Source organism: Rattus rattus, chromosome 2, assembly GCF_011064425.1.
Source record: "Rattus rattus isolate New Zealand chromosome 2, Rrattus_CSIRO_v1, whole genome shotgun sequence".
Taxonomy (NCBI): Eukaryota; Metazoa; Chordata; class Mammalia; order Rodentia; family Muridae; genus Rattus; species Rattus rattus.
The window spans coordinates 32,399,277-32,414,028 of record NC_046155.1 but is presented as its reverse complement, the minus strand read 5'-3'; the positions used below and the strand labels follow the sequence as shown (position 1 = coordinate 32,414,028).

At 45.2% G+C, this 14,752-nt stretch overlaps 1 protein-coding gene across 3 annotated transcripts in view; it reads left to right on the top strand.

Moving 5' to 3' along the window:
- Sgms1 (sphingomyelin synthase 1) overlaps positions 1 to 14,752 on the top strand; it is a 265,773-nt gene that overhangs the window by 19,323 nt on the left and 231,698 nt on the right. For all 3 annotated transcript variants that reach the window (XM_032891806.1, XM_032891803.1, XM_032891804.1), the window contains exon 2: positions 11,573 to 11,651. The gene's annotated coding sequence lies outside the window, so the exon portion shown is untranslated. The remainder of the gene's footprint in view (positions 1 to 11,572; positions 11,652 to 14,752) is intronic.

Genomic DNA, 14,752 nt, shown 5'->3' with positions numbered 1-14,752 from the left:
TGTCTGAATATCTGATCCTTGGTGGTGGAACAGTTTCAGAAGGATTAGGAGGTGTGGCCTTGCTGGAGGAGGTGTGTCACAGGGGATGGACGTTGAGATTTCAAGACTCACAACATTTCCAGTGAGGTCTCTCTGCCCTCAGCCTGAGGTTTGGGATACTGAGCCCTCAGCTGTTCCTGCCACAGTGCTCCAGTCATGGACTCAGCCCTCTAGAACCCTAAGGCCACTTAAACACTTTTAAAAGTTGCTTTTGTCATGTTGTCTCCTCACAACAACAGAAAAGTAACTGGTACAGAGAGCTTGCTATCTGGTCACTGCTCTCTAATACTTAAGACGATGCCCGTGAGTGTCAGGCTCGAGGTAAACCCTTCCCAGCGTTTACAGTTCCAGCCTCCCTTCCTTTCTCTCCCGAGATGTAATCGCAACTCAGACAGCTGTTGACCAGCATCCTGCTAGGTTCCGACAATGACACTAATGGTCCCTAATAAGCACCACCCTCAAGGAGTGCATTTCAGTGCCAGGATCCAAGATAGGAAAGATGAGTTCAGAGGTTGAGATTACAGGCTGCTGAGGGGCTCACACCTGTACCCAGCACCTGGAGGTGAGGAGGAAGGTCGGGAATTCAAGGTCATTCTCAGAACTTAGTGAGTTTGAGGCTGGCCTGGGCTCCACAGGGCCCTGCCTTGAGAAAGAGAAGAAGAGGAGGAGGGGGAGGGGGGAGGAGGGAGAGGAAAAGGAGGAGGTGGAGGAAGAAGAGAAGGGGTGGAGGAGGAGGAAGAGGAGGAGGAGGAGGAGGTGGAGGAGGAAGAGGAGGGGTGGAGGAGGAGGAGGAGGAGGAGGAAGCTGCTGTAGGATATATGGCTGGCTGGTTGTCTGAAGTTGCCATTGGGATTTGGGAAAAAGAGATGGGGCAGGTTCCAGGGCAGATAGGACAGCTGATCCAGAGCTGAGCAGTTGGAAGAGAATTTGTAGAGATCAGAACTTTGTGAATGAGAGCTCCCTGCACTGTTTGCCTAGGGGAATATCAAGAGAAAATACTGGCCAGAGAACAGAACTGTTGGGCCTGTCTTGCATAAGCCAGGAGCACTGGGTCCTAACTAATGGCTACATGGACACATTAATTGGAAACTGATATTCAGGAGACTGTCATCTTGTGACACGATGAGAAGTACGTGGGTTCTGCCCATTGCTTCTGCCACGTGGCTGCCTGCAGACTTAGAAGCTGCAGTGAAAGGAGTGTCTGGTGGCTGGGGTCGCTGGGTCATTGAGGATGGGAACTGGTTTCCAGAGTCGGCACTGTAAAACCAGAGGGTATCTTATTTTTCTGTTGTTATGAAACAACACAAACAAGGAAATGTGTAGAAGGAAGGGTTTCTCTGAGCTTACTGTTCCAGAGAGACGAGTCCATTGCCGTCATGGCTGGGAAATGAGGCAGGCAGGCCCGAGAGCTGGGGGAGCAGCTGAGGGCTCACACCTTAAATCTCAAGCAAGAATTGAAGTGTGGACCAGGAATAGTGCACGGTCTTGAAACCTCAGAGCCTACCCCTAGCGACATCCTTCTTCTAGCAAGGCCACATCTCCTAAACCTACCCACACAGTGCCACCATTGGGCGACCAAATGTTCAAATAGCTGAGCCAATGGACATTCAGACCAACACAGAGGGGCCAAAGCTAGAGTTGATTACACACACACACACACACACACACACACACACACACACACACACACCCAGGCAAGTGGTTCTCAGCTTTCCTAATGCCTTGACCCCTTAATGAGTTCTTCATGTTATGGTGAGACTCCCAACCGTAAAAACAGTTTTATTGCTCTAAACATCTGTGTTTCTGAATGTTTTTAGGCAACTCCTGTGAAAGGGTCTTTCAAACCTAAAGGGGTCACATCCCACAGATTGCCCTAGGCTATGTTCAGTCACCTGAAAGCTCTCCAATCCTGTGCTTCCAGGAGAGGTTGAAAAGGCTACCTCAAGTCCCACAGCCAGAGGAAGAGATCTGTACTTTAATCCGGATGTTTTGTAAAAAAGCTTTTTTGGTGGTGGTGGTGGTGGTGGTGGTGGTGGTGGTGGGTTCAAAAGAGGGTTTCTGTGTGTAGCCCTGGCTGTCCTAGAACTCACTCTGCAGATTTGACTGGTCCTGAACTTAGATATCGTCCTGCCTTGGCCAGCTTCCTGAGTGCTGGGATTAAAGGCCTGCCCCTCACCACCTGACCTTTTCCTCCACCCTCTCTTCCCTACCACTCAATATGTGTCAGATGTGTGGCAGGCAGGTGTCCAGTGTTACACTAGCTACAGGAGATGGTACAGATCCCACAGCTTAAGCGCTCAGTCCCACAAGACTGGCCCCATTTCAGGTTGTTTTACTGTGTTTCTACCCGACTAGTTCTGCACCAGGGGTTTCTAGCCCCTCACCCCTCTCGGTGTCACTCATTTGCTCATTAACTCAGGGGAACACTTGTGTTTGCTGATTTATCGTAAAGGACATCACAGAAGATACCGAGGCTCATCTTAGTGAAAGTGCACGAGCACAAAGCCGGCCTGTTGCTTAGAGAAGCATCATCTTGTGGCTGGGTCTTTGGGATTGGTGTGAAGAAGGAATTGGAGGACCGTGGCCATGGAATTGGCAAGCCCACGAGTTCAGTGAGCAGAGCTTACTGGGTCAGTTTACTCAAGACTTTCCAAAGGGAAGCAGGACTCTTACCAGGAACTGCCTGCTAGAGTCCATTGATGTTTGATTTGACAAAGAATCTGGCTGCATTTCTGCCCGTGTCCTGAAAACTTGAGTGGAATCGAAGTAAAAAAAAAAAAGGACTGTTTGGCAGAGGGAATTTCGAGAGAACATGATAGATTGCTGTGTGATTATTGCGCACTGCATTTATTGAGATTTAAAGTGTGCGAGAGTAGAAGACAGAATAGAAATGGAAAAATGTCGTGGGGGAGAGGAGGGATGAGACACTGGCTAAAGTTGTAGAGAGGATGTGGTGTAGACAATATGGTTATAATTGTTAAAGAAATTAGTGCTGTTAAGGAGGAACCTGGGCTTTGCATGGTGACCGTAGGAAAGGCCACTTAACAGTAAAACCTCTCTTCCAGAGTTCCAGGGTGCTGAGGTGCAGATTCGACTGTAGAGCTCCTGCCTTATAAGACACAGCCTCCAGAGGATCCTGCTGGAAAATGGCTGTCCTAGCAATTGAGGAATCATTTTAAACCTCAGAACAGACTTTGGACTTTGAACAGTGTTGAAAGTGATAAGACTGTAGGGACAGGCTGGAGAGTTGGCTCAGCAGTTAAAAGCACTAGCTGCTCTTGCAGGGGGACCCAGCTTTGAACCTTGGCACCCACATGGCAGCTAAGAACACTTTGCAATTCCAGTTCCAGGGGATCTGGCACCTTCTTCTGGCCTCCTTGGGCACCAGGCATACACATGAGAGGACAGACAAACCTGCAAGCAAAACACTTGCACACGTTCAGTTACTTGGTTAATTAAAGGAAGATGATAGGAACCTTTGAAGTTGGGCTTGAATGCATGTTAAAAGCATTTTGCCATGCCTCTGAGCCTATGGGGGCCGGGAGCAGAATATTATGGTGCAGATATAAATTGTACTCACATGGGTTCTCATGGTTGAACATTTGGTCCCCAGCCAATGGGCAGTGTTGTTGTAGAAGTAGGACCCAGGCTTGGGGCATGGGGAGGGGCTGGGCTTTGTAGTCTAACCCTGCTCACTGTCTTATCTCTGCTTCCTGGTCCATATCAACGTGAGCTAGTAGCCTGTTACTGCTAGCACAGTCCCTTCTCCCATCACGGCGGACAATAGACCCTCAAAGTGTAAGCCCAAGTAAGTTCTTCCTCTCTCATAGTTGATGCTTACCCGCCTTTTGATTATAGGAATAAGAAAAATAACAACCCTTCTGATTGGTGTGTCTTATTTGTGTGTATTTGATTGGTATATCATTGAGATCTGGTTTGTATTTCCCTTATAGTGGTATTGGACATTTGTTGCTTATATATCTTCTGCTAAAATTTCTGTTGTCGCTGTCATTATCATAGACCTCTTCCAGGTGGTTATTATACTATACTATTTACGGTAACATTGTTGCCAACCTATCACAGCATATTCCAAACATCAAGGAATGAGAAGAGGAAGGGGGCGAGGGGACACTAGACACACAGACATATGAGTATATGTTTATGTGTTTATATGTGTGCGTGTATAATCTCATTTTGTTTTTACAGAACCCTTAGGGCATTAGTAGCGTTTCAGTTCTATGAGCTGAGCAGGCCGTGCTAGGAGATGTCTGAGAACCTACAATACGGTCTGGGCCAGTTACATTACTATAAACTAATATGTGACTTTGGACAAGTCACTTTTAACCTATGAGAGTCATCTTTCTTATCTGTGAAGTAGGGATCTGTGTTACGGATCTCTCAGAAGAGACAAATACAAACGCATTCTTTAATGGGCCAGCACAGACATCTGCGGGGCAAAACGACTTGTCCATAGGACATACTGCGAAATCGTGAGCAGTGCCTACTTCTGCTCTGTTCACACAGCTCATGCTGCTCTGAGGTACTCTCTAGTCTTTCTCATTATCTGCTTTGGAAAATGTCCCCTTGGTAGGCGTTTGCTCCCTCTGTGTCACGTACCAGAGCAAACACATGGCTCAGGCTTCCTCAGACCAGCGTCAGTGGCTCAGGAACGGTCGGTCGGAACCCTCCCGTTTTGCAATGCAGAACTACAATCCCTATCATGTAGCTGCTACTGCTGCTCTGTTCTTCCTCAATGTGCAAACAGGACAGTTACCATGGTGACTCCTAGGCACTAAAATGGACACTCTGTTCCTAAGTTCATATTTCCTATGTGAAACGCCCCTACGTACAGCACAGGGGTGCTGTTAGGAGCTGAGCTCACGTCCTTGAACAGTGGAATATACAGCATTGCCAGAGTTCATTTTGCCATTTACTGTAATGGTTGTTTAATCAGGAGTGGTTCTTCATTGGCCAGATAGCTTAGGATGATTTTCAGGAAACAAAATATGGTTTAAAAAATGCTGCTATTTTAAATGAGTGATTAAGACTTCTCTGATCTAGAAAAGTTAAAATGAGCCAAATGTTTTACTTTGAGTCCTTTCAGTTCCAATGTTTGCATAAAAATGTGTAATGCTTACTAATGTTCTAAAAGGTTGATCTAGTTGGCAAGGTTATTCTGTTTAGGGTAGTACAGAATGAGGAAGCCATTTTTCTTTTGAAGGCTTTATTGATTATTGTTTGTGTGTCTCTGTGTCTCTGTGTGTATGTGTATATAGGCATGTGCATGCAGGTGCCTACTGAGGCCAGAGGAACACTTTTAAATCTAGAGCTGGAGTTTACAGGCTGTTGGGAGGCTCCCATGTTGGGGCTGGGAGCCTAATTCCTCTTCTTAGAATTAGGAGCAGCAAGAACTCTTAACTGCCGAGATATCTCTCCAGCCCCAGAACTAGGAAGCCTTGGTATTAGTAAAAAAGCCATTAGATACATGTATGGCTGTCATTTTTATCAGGCCCTTCATTGTGAAGAATGGGACTTTGTCTAAAATCAGCTCCCTGCTTTTGTCTGCTAAGTAGCTGGAGAATCTTTTCTCTTCACCTTTCACGGTTAAGCCTATCTGTGCGATGCCCTTCTATGTGTCAAGTGCAGTTTCGTGTTGATCTCGTTAATCCTTACAATAACCCTTTGAAATTAAGTATCTGCATTTTGTAGACAGAGATCTCGTGTACTAGTGGACATTTGCCTATCGGGATGAACCTGTGTGGCACTGGAGCTGGGCTCTTCTGCTTCCCAGGAGGACCAGGCTATCGTCACGTGACTCTGTGTTTTTCCTTTATGGAGACCATTCTCAGGCAAGGTCTATACCCCCCCCCCCGCAAGCCTGAGCTCAGCGTTTCTCAACCTGTGGGTCTCGACCCCTTTTGGGAGTGAAGTATTGACCCTTTCATCAGGGTTGCATTTCGGATGGATAGCTTGCATGTCATTTATTTGTATTACATTTCACAACACTAGCAAAATTATAGTAATGAAGTAGCAACGAAAATAATTTTATGGTTGGGAGTCATCCAACATGAGGAACTGTGTTAAAAGATCACAGCATCAGGGGGTTGGGGATTTAGCCCAGTGGTAGAGCGCTTGCCTAGGAAGCGCAAGGCCCTGGGTTCGGTTCCCAGCTCCGGAAAAAAAAAATTAAAAGATCACAGCATCAGGAAAGTTTAGAACCGCTGTTCTAGAGAGTCCACTCTAAAAATAAGATGGACTTAAAACTCCTAGGTGAGTTTCAAGTGTTGTCCCTGCCATTTTCTTTGACCGCCGATGTTATTCTGGCTAACTTTCTTAGGATCTCAGCTTAAATTTCTTCAAGGACAAAATGGCTATGTTCCTCCTAGCCATGTGGGAAGAGCTAGAAATAATGTAGATGGAGTTATGGTCAGTTGTAAATCTCCATGTGGGTGCTGGGAATTGAACCTGGGTTATCTGGAAGCGCAGCCAGTGCTCTTAGCTGCCAAGCCATTTCTCTAGCTCCAAGATAAATGATTTTAAAGAGACAAATACAAAATATTGAGAGATTGAATTTGAATGATCTCATTAGGTAACATTTTAGTTTTATCTTTCTGAGACTCCTTGGCTTGTATAAAATACTTTCTTGGCCAAATTGAAGGAACTTTTTTGGGGGTGGTGGTGCATAGAGGGGGTCTTGAGACAAGGTTTCCCTGTATAGCCCTGGCTGGCCTTGAAATCAGAGATCCGCTTGCCTCTGCCTCCCTCCCACATGCTGGGATTAAAGGGGTTTGCCACCATCACCTGGGGAAAGAATTTCTTGTTACTTGCTTTTAATGCCAAAGAGCCTGTGATCTTATTTTTACTAGAAATGCAGATTATTATAAGGTTGCTGTTTTCACCTAAGAAATTGGATTAACTAACTCTGTGAAGGACATCTTTTCTTATAGAAAATATTTAATTTTTAATAGAAGCACTAAAAGGAAGACTTAGTTGCAGTATGCACTAGTTTCATCTTACGGGTGACAATATCAGAAACAGAGGCTGTCCCCTGGTGGAAGAACTGTTTCCTAGAGACTGTTGGTCCCTCAACTTGAGTGTTGAATTTGGCTTGAGCAAGTTCAAGCCGCTCTCCCCCAGTATCATAACGGAAAGAGGGTAGGACCACACTGTGAAGCCAACAGGGAGAAAACAGGCTCTGCATTTATCATGTGTCTAGAAGTGTCCTTACCGCCACGGTCAGTGCATGGTACTGGCTCTCCCTGTCAGCCTTCTCAAGTCTGTACAGTGTCCTGTGACTAATGTTCTCCATCTGTTTGGGCCCCTGCTTGGGAGGACTGTCTATTTGCAGTAGTGTTGTGGCCACAAGGAGACCTTTCCCTGCAATTAGCAAAACAAGCAAGCCTCTTAGAGCGAGCCGGGAAAGGCGGCTGGAGTCCACTGTACACAAACACGTTGGAAAACAATTTGGCTTTACTTAGAGGAGTGAACTTGGTCAGCCCCCTCCCTCACCCCCCCCTCCCCCGGCCTTGCCATCTTTCCTTAGGTAGAGCCTGCGGAAACTTGCTGTATGTACCAGGGGACAAGCGCCAGCATATTATGGCAGCATTATTCACAACAGCTGAAAATTGAAAACTCCCAGGATCCTCAGCAGTAGAATAGAACTGGGAATTGTGAGCCCCTTCTCACAATGAAAAATGTGGAATGGGGGGTGAGGGGAATGAGCCGCAGCCTCGTGAGGCAACAGGGATGGATCTCAGCATCAAATCTTAAGGAAGAGGAAGTCTCGGAAGAATATACACAATATGTTTCCTTTACATTGGGCGTAACTTAGGCACAGCACAGTGGCATATTGAGAATACTATGTAGTGAGACCATAGAGAGAAACAAACGAATGTTTGGCTCAAAACTCAGCCTAGTGGTGCATCTCCATGTTGAGGAGGTGCTAAAGAATGAGCAGAGAAGATGCAGTCAGTAAATGCAAATGCACACATGCACACACGCATGCACACACACACGCAGCCTCCCAAACCGAAGCCCACATCATACATGTTCTATTACAGTGCTCATCATTGTCTGACTAAACCCTAAGCATGTCCTCACAGTTTCCATGTGGGGGTCAGGAATTTGGGAACAGGTTATCCGGATGGTTTTGACTTGGGGTCTTGTGGAGTTGCAGTGCGGACCACCTGGTCCTGAGGGATCTGCTTCTACAATGGCGCACATGTGTGGTTATTTCTCACTGGTTTTTCTCTCAGTTTCTCACTGGTTTGAGGAAGTATATTTTACCAAAAATGTGTCTCTCTCTGTAGAACTTTTTTTGTTGGTGTTGGGGTATGTGTGCGTGTGTGTGTGTGTGTGTGTGTGTGTGTGTGTGTGTGTGTGTGAGAGAGAGAGAGAGAGAGAGAGAGAGAGAGAGAGAGAGAGAGAGAGAAGAGAAAATGAATATACATGTGGGGGTCAAAGGACAATCCATGTGAGTCCTCACCTTCATGGACAGGGTCTCTTTCTCGTTCACTGCTGTCCACTCTGGCTGGTCGTTGGCTTGTGATCTAGCAGAGACTCTCCTTTCTGTGTCACCCATCTTACCTGGGATGGCAGATGTGCCTGCTGCTTTCGGCTTTATGGAATCTGGGAATTTGAATTCAGGTCTTCATGCTTGTGTGACATGTTTTACTCATTGAGCTGTATGCCCTCCTCTTGTAGCGCTTCTTGTCTGTCCTCATGTCCTGGCAGCCAGCTCCCCTCAGAGACAGAGTAAGATGTGAGCTGCAGAGTCTTCGTGTAACAGTGGAAGCATCTCTGGTGCTCCCCCACTATTGTAGCATTTGCACTCAGCAGCGATATTCAGCATGGGATGCTGGGAGGCAGGGACCACTGGCCACCATTTTGGAGGCTGGCTTCCACAGTTTCTCTCTTTTAAACATATTTCAGAATAATAACTTTTTAGAGACAAAGCTAAATTGATGTTTATTTATTTATTTTAGATTTTTTTTTTTTGAGACAGGCTTTCTCTGTGTAGCCTTTGACTGTCCTGGAACTCAATCTGTAGACCAGGCTGGCCTTAAACTCAGAGATCTGCCCGCCTCTGCCTCCCTAGTGCTGGGAGATGTTTATTTTTATATAGTAATCATACAATTATCACTTCCAATGAAAATGTCTTACCAGTCATTAGAGGGTGGAAAATGTCAGCAGTGTGAAGTGTAGCTCCTGTGTGGCTTGAGCCTGACTGAGGAGCTTGTGCCTGTAGTGGGTCAGTGGTTAGGGAGGATGAGGAGGAGGACTGGACCTCACTGATACCTGACAGGCTAGGTGGTGCAGAGCTGCGATTACAGGTCCATCTGGCAAAAGTCTGGGGTTTCTGCTTTTGAAGAGATGCCTTCAGAACACGGGTAATTATGAAGTTACATTCCACGGTCGTCCCCATGCCTCCTCTACTGCTGCCTATAAGAGAATGGAGAAGCAATTCACACTTCTCTTCCCAAACTCCACCAATGAGGGTGAAGTAGGAAATGGCCTAGGGAAGTCAAATGGGATTTTTTTTTTTCCCTTAAGAATTCAAGTACCAACAGTACTCTCTTTCTTGGTTTAATATTAACAACTTTTAAGGTATTAATTTATTTGCTTAACCTCTACCACCACAATCTTTGAGTTGAGATCAATGTTTCTAGAAACTACCTCCTGCATTTCCCCTTAGTTTTGGGTGGCTTGAAGCGGCTGGTTAGAGTATTCCTGGGGTCCAAGTTCCCACTCTGGGGGTCTCCTGTGTGATTCCCAGCATCTCTGGAAGGCAGGCTCAGCTCCTGCTTCCCAGGAAGCAGCTGGGAGAGCGTCTCTCACTTCCTAAGCTAACCAGGGAAGAGGACAGGACCTCACAGCCACGGCCTTTGCTCACCCATTGAGCATCACACGTGTGCGTGTACGTGTTCGTGTGCATGCATGTGCGTGTGCGTGTGCAGACATCTGCTTAGCAGAGAGGCCATGGCCCTCTGTGCACAGAAAGTTTGCTCTCCTCTCTGCTTCTGAACTTCATTTGTGGGGCTGGCCTTGGCTCCTGTCTGGCACCATGGTTTCCATTGTGTGAAAGGAGAGTCCTTACCAGCAAGGGCTTCCTTTGATTGCAGTGAAGACGAAAGTGACCGGCATTCCCCTGTGATGCTTGCTATTTACTTAAGTTGGGCAACTGTACTCTCGGGAAAAGGCAGGAAAATGAATTATATGTATAAAATGCCAGAAATACACGAAGGTTATTGTGTCTACAAGGAAGTATAATTATTAGTAGTAATTATAGTAATTGTGATGATTACAGGATTAATGGTACCATTAAGCAGGATTGTGGATGTCTTCTCTTAGGAAACATGTTGTAGCACACACCCGCGTGCTCCCTCAGGTGAGAGCGTTGTTTGGCCTTTTGACTCTGGGCTGCTTTTCGGAAGAGCATCATCTCTGGGGCAGAGCACAGCGTGTGTAGTGAGACAAACTCAGATTCAGAAGTCAAAAGACTTAAGTAGGAATTTAATCTCTTGCTATTTTCTACTTGAGTATCTTAGACACCTTCTTTGGCTCTTAGCTACCTTCTCTAGAGGGAGGTTGGTCAACATAGTAGGAACTGTAGGGGAAGATTGGATGGAGTAGGTACCACCACAGCAGAAGGCCTGTCCTGTGCTAACAGCGTGAGTGTGACTTGGTCTTACCCAGCTGCCTGGCTGGCTAGCATATCGTTGGACTTCGGGTGGGCTGGCTCTGACTGTCTTTGCCTCAGAGGGATTGAGGAAGACCTGCAGTTTCACTGTGGTTGTTGACTGTTTAAAAAAAAAAAAAAAGGCTGATAAGTATGGTCTCAGAAGTTCAAGGCCAAAAGGAAGCCCAGGCCCTTACAGGTCAGAGTGTTTGGCCATGACACTACCTAGAAATGGTTTTATACGAAGAGAAACTCACCATGGCACTGATAAAGGGTGGGCACAATGGCCATAATTAATAACAATATCTTGTGAGTTGGACACTTGCTAAGAGTTCTCGCCACAGTAAGAAAGAACTAACAGGGCCGCTGCTACCTGTAACCCTGGCCCTCTGAGTGCAGGCTGGGAGGGTCCCGAGGAACGAGCCAGCCTCGGCTACAGAGCCAGACATCGAAACAAACAATGAGAGAAGTTAATTAAGGACATGAAGTAATGGATATGTTAATTAGCTGCTTGTAGTAATAGTTACTCGATGAATACATATGGCAGAATGTCTCTTTATAGCCTAGTCAAGGCAATTTTTGTCAAGAACACTTTCAGATGAAAGAGAGAGAGAGGAAGAAAAAGAAGTTCTCAGTGGGATTGCTTTGGTTTCAAGCTAGAGTGAGGGAGGCTGGAATTTCCCTTGGTCAATATGAGATCTTTTTAAAATACGTTCATATTTCTCCCTGTTTTTTTAAGTTATAGCACTATTTTAATCTCGAGACTTGCCATATATTAAGTACATCTACTGACTGAAAGAACATTGCCTTCATACAGTTCCTTGAGGCTAACATGTCGCTTGCTGTCACTTATAGGGTGAAGGCAGGTTGAGTGGTGCCGGAGGACAGACCTCGCCATTCGATCGTATTTAGAAGATAGCCACCCTCTCGGAAGGTGAGTAAAGACTTGTCTGCAGCTTTATACTACGAAATGTTCTCAAGCCGGCTGGAGAGCAGACAGAACGGACGGTGTGCCCAGCACCCACATTTGAATGTTGTTAGTGTCTTGTTAATTTTTTTTCCTGTTTTGGTAGGTGTGTCCCCTTAAAAAATATTTTGATTATTTTTGTTTTTGTTGAAACACATGGGAATACATTCCAAATATCATGGCACTTTTTCCTAAAATGTGTAGAGCGTCTAAAAATAATAACAGCCTCCCATGACTGCCATTTTAGAACACTCATAAATCATGTGACACCAGATCACATAAGTAAACACAAGAGTGTAACAGAAATTGTCTCCCTTCATAATTTATAGAAATTAAAAGATTTTAACTATATCTAATTAGTGGACAGCTAGGCAGTCTGAATTGGATTGACGCCAACCATGGGAATATAGAGATGTGGTGTTGGATCTGCCTAAGAGCTACCCTGTGCTTAATTCTTTTCCTGTAAGCTGCCTGTCCACCTTGGCTGCCATTCGGTTGGTTGTGTGAGTGGATTTGATGGTAACAACCCTCCTCCTGATGGCTTTCATAGTACACTAGTCTCTGTGACCTGTGTGACCAAATGTTGGTTAATTTAGAAAAAAGATTCACATCTGTAGGAGAACATGGGACGATCAGGTGTGGTCATGTAAAATTGATGTTAATAATGTTCAAGTCGACACCAGAGAGGCCAGAAATAATTCCAAGCTAGAATTTTTACATGGAAGACTTGTTGGACTTTATAATTCTATAGTGATTGTAGTTACAAGTCATTACACATCAGAGCTGGTCACAGGAGTCATTATCTCTTGTAAGGTAGCTATTGCCTGTTCTGAATTCCAGGCTTTTAATAACTACGTGTATCATGAATACATAATCAAGGTAACTTTGCAAGCCAAACATACATGTGTGGCTTGCACATCTCCCTTCTAGTAGACACTGTACTGCTCCCTTGACTTGCAGCAGCATAAATTCATTTTTCCTTTGTTTACTGTGTGTGTGTGCGTGCGTGCATGCGTGCGTGTGTGTAATGTATAACTCAGATTATTTTGTACACTCAGCCACCCACTACTCCCATTGTTGCATACAGTTAGAGAATGCCCTTTCGCATCGCTGTCAGGAATTCCACTGTGGGGAAACACCAAGGTTCATCTATTCTAGTAGATGTGAATTGTTTTAAGAGGTTTGCCCACCCTCCACAGAAATGGAGATTGAGTGGGGTTTCTTCTTACCATGGCTCTAATGGAGTGCCCGTGTGACAACCAGCCTTTGCCCAGCTGATGCTGTCTGTGAAGAATCCGGACTTGATGAAGATGCAGGCACAGGTAGCTCTGTGTGGTTTCTTGAGTCCTGCGGTGACTCCAACTGCTCCTGTGACTCTCTCTGCTGGCTCTGCTCTCTGTTACTCTGCAGTGTCTCTAGGCAGCCTGTAGACTCTCTCGAGCAGGCCATCGGCAAATTAGTTAGAAGCTTAGTAGGTGCTGCTATGAGGTCTTAAGCACAGAGAAGAGAACATCAGCTGCGCCTTGTACCCGAGAGCTTGTCTTTGCTTATGGAGTCACAGTTGTAGATAGAGTAGTTGAACTTTAACATTCCAGAAAGTAAACCCAAAGGCATTCATAGACCAAGCTGGTAAGAGGCAATTATTGGCATCATGGAGATTTGAGTCTATACCTCTAACCAAGTATATCTGGCTCAGTTTCAAAGACGTTTAAGGCTAGAAGAATATAAGGAAGTATTCTCTATGGGAAAATGATATTTTTATTGCCAAATTGTTTTTTTAAATAAAGTTTTATTCAAACACGGTCATGCTGACTTGCTTACAAATTGTGTTTGGTAACAATAGAAACCAGGGTAAGTAGTTGCAACAGATGATCATATGGCTCACAGAGGTGAAATATTTATGATCTGCCTTTTTTCCAAGTGGTTACCAGCTCCTACCTTATGTCATTAAAGCAAAGATATAGTAAAGGTCATCTGTGTGGTCATATAGGAATCTAAGCTCATCTAGTGCGTTTATTCTCTCCTCTAGCAATATTTAAAGTGCTACCATATTTATGCTCAAAATGATGATAATCAGATAAAGTTTGTGCACTCTTATTTCAGAGGTGCTTGAGAATCTAAAAATTCTGCTCTAGGTTTGTGTTTTCTAGGAGGTATAACAAAATATAGTCTGGAAATAAAACTGCCAGTTTCTTAATTTAAAATTAAGATAACTGTCAGTTAGTTTTGTAAATTTGATATGTAGTGATAATCCAGTGACTACCTTAGTAGGAAGACTGTGTAGTGTGAGAGAAGCCAGTTCTTACAGCTTTGAGACCCAGACTGTTCGGGGGGTGGTTCTAGGCTGTGTGAAGGCTGCCTGGCCTGAGAGAGGGAGGGAAGCTTTTGGCGTGCTTATCAAGGCAAGCCTCGCAGGCCTCTGTAATCAAACAAACCAAGATAAAACCACGTGGAATGTAGAGTAACAAATCTATGTTGGTCTGCTCATCCTTCCTGGCTCAAGGTCATACATGGTCATTTATGTTTATTAGAAGTCAGTAGACATCATTGCAACGAACGTAAAATAGTGGCTTTTATATTTCTCTAAGAAATATCATTGTAGGCTAGTTAGCAGTTTTTATAAATGCTTGTGTGTGTTTTATGGGCTTTCATTGTCTGCCCTCTTACCACGCATGACTCTCCTCAGACCAGCTATGATTATGTCAGTGAGCCACCGTAGACCACATAGGCTACACTTCCTTCTTTCAGCCCAAGAGGTCTCTTAGGAAGCGAGCCTGGGTGTTGACTTGGATGTTGTAGTTGTAATTATTTAGCGGTGTGCTACATTCAAAGGCGGAATAAAGTCTAAAGCTCCCAGTGATGCTCTCTGTCCCCTCCATCACCGACCACAAGTGCGATGCTTTTTACCCTCCTTGGAGGCAGGGGCACAGGTGGGTAACAACGCTTTCCTCTGAAATCCCGAGACTTCTGAGGGAACCACTGTGGAAAGGATGGTCCGTGAGTAGTTGAGCGAGTGTGTGAGGTAAAGTGCACACTTGTCTGTTCCCAGAGGCTCACGTCCTGGAGAT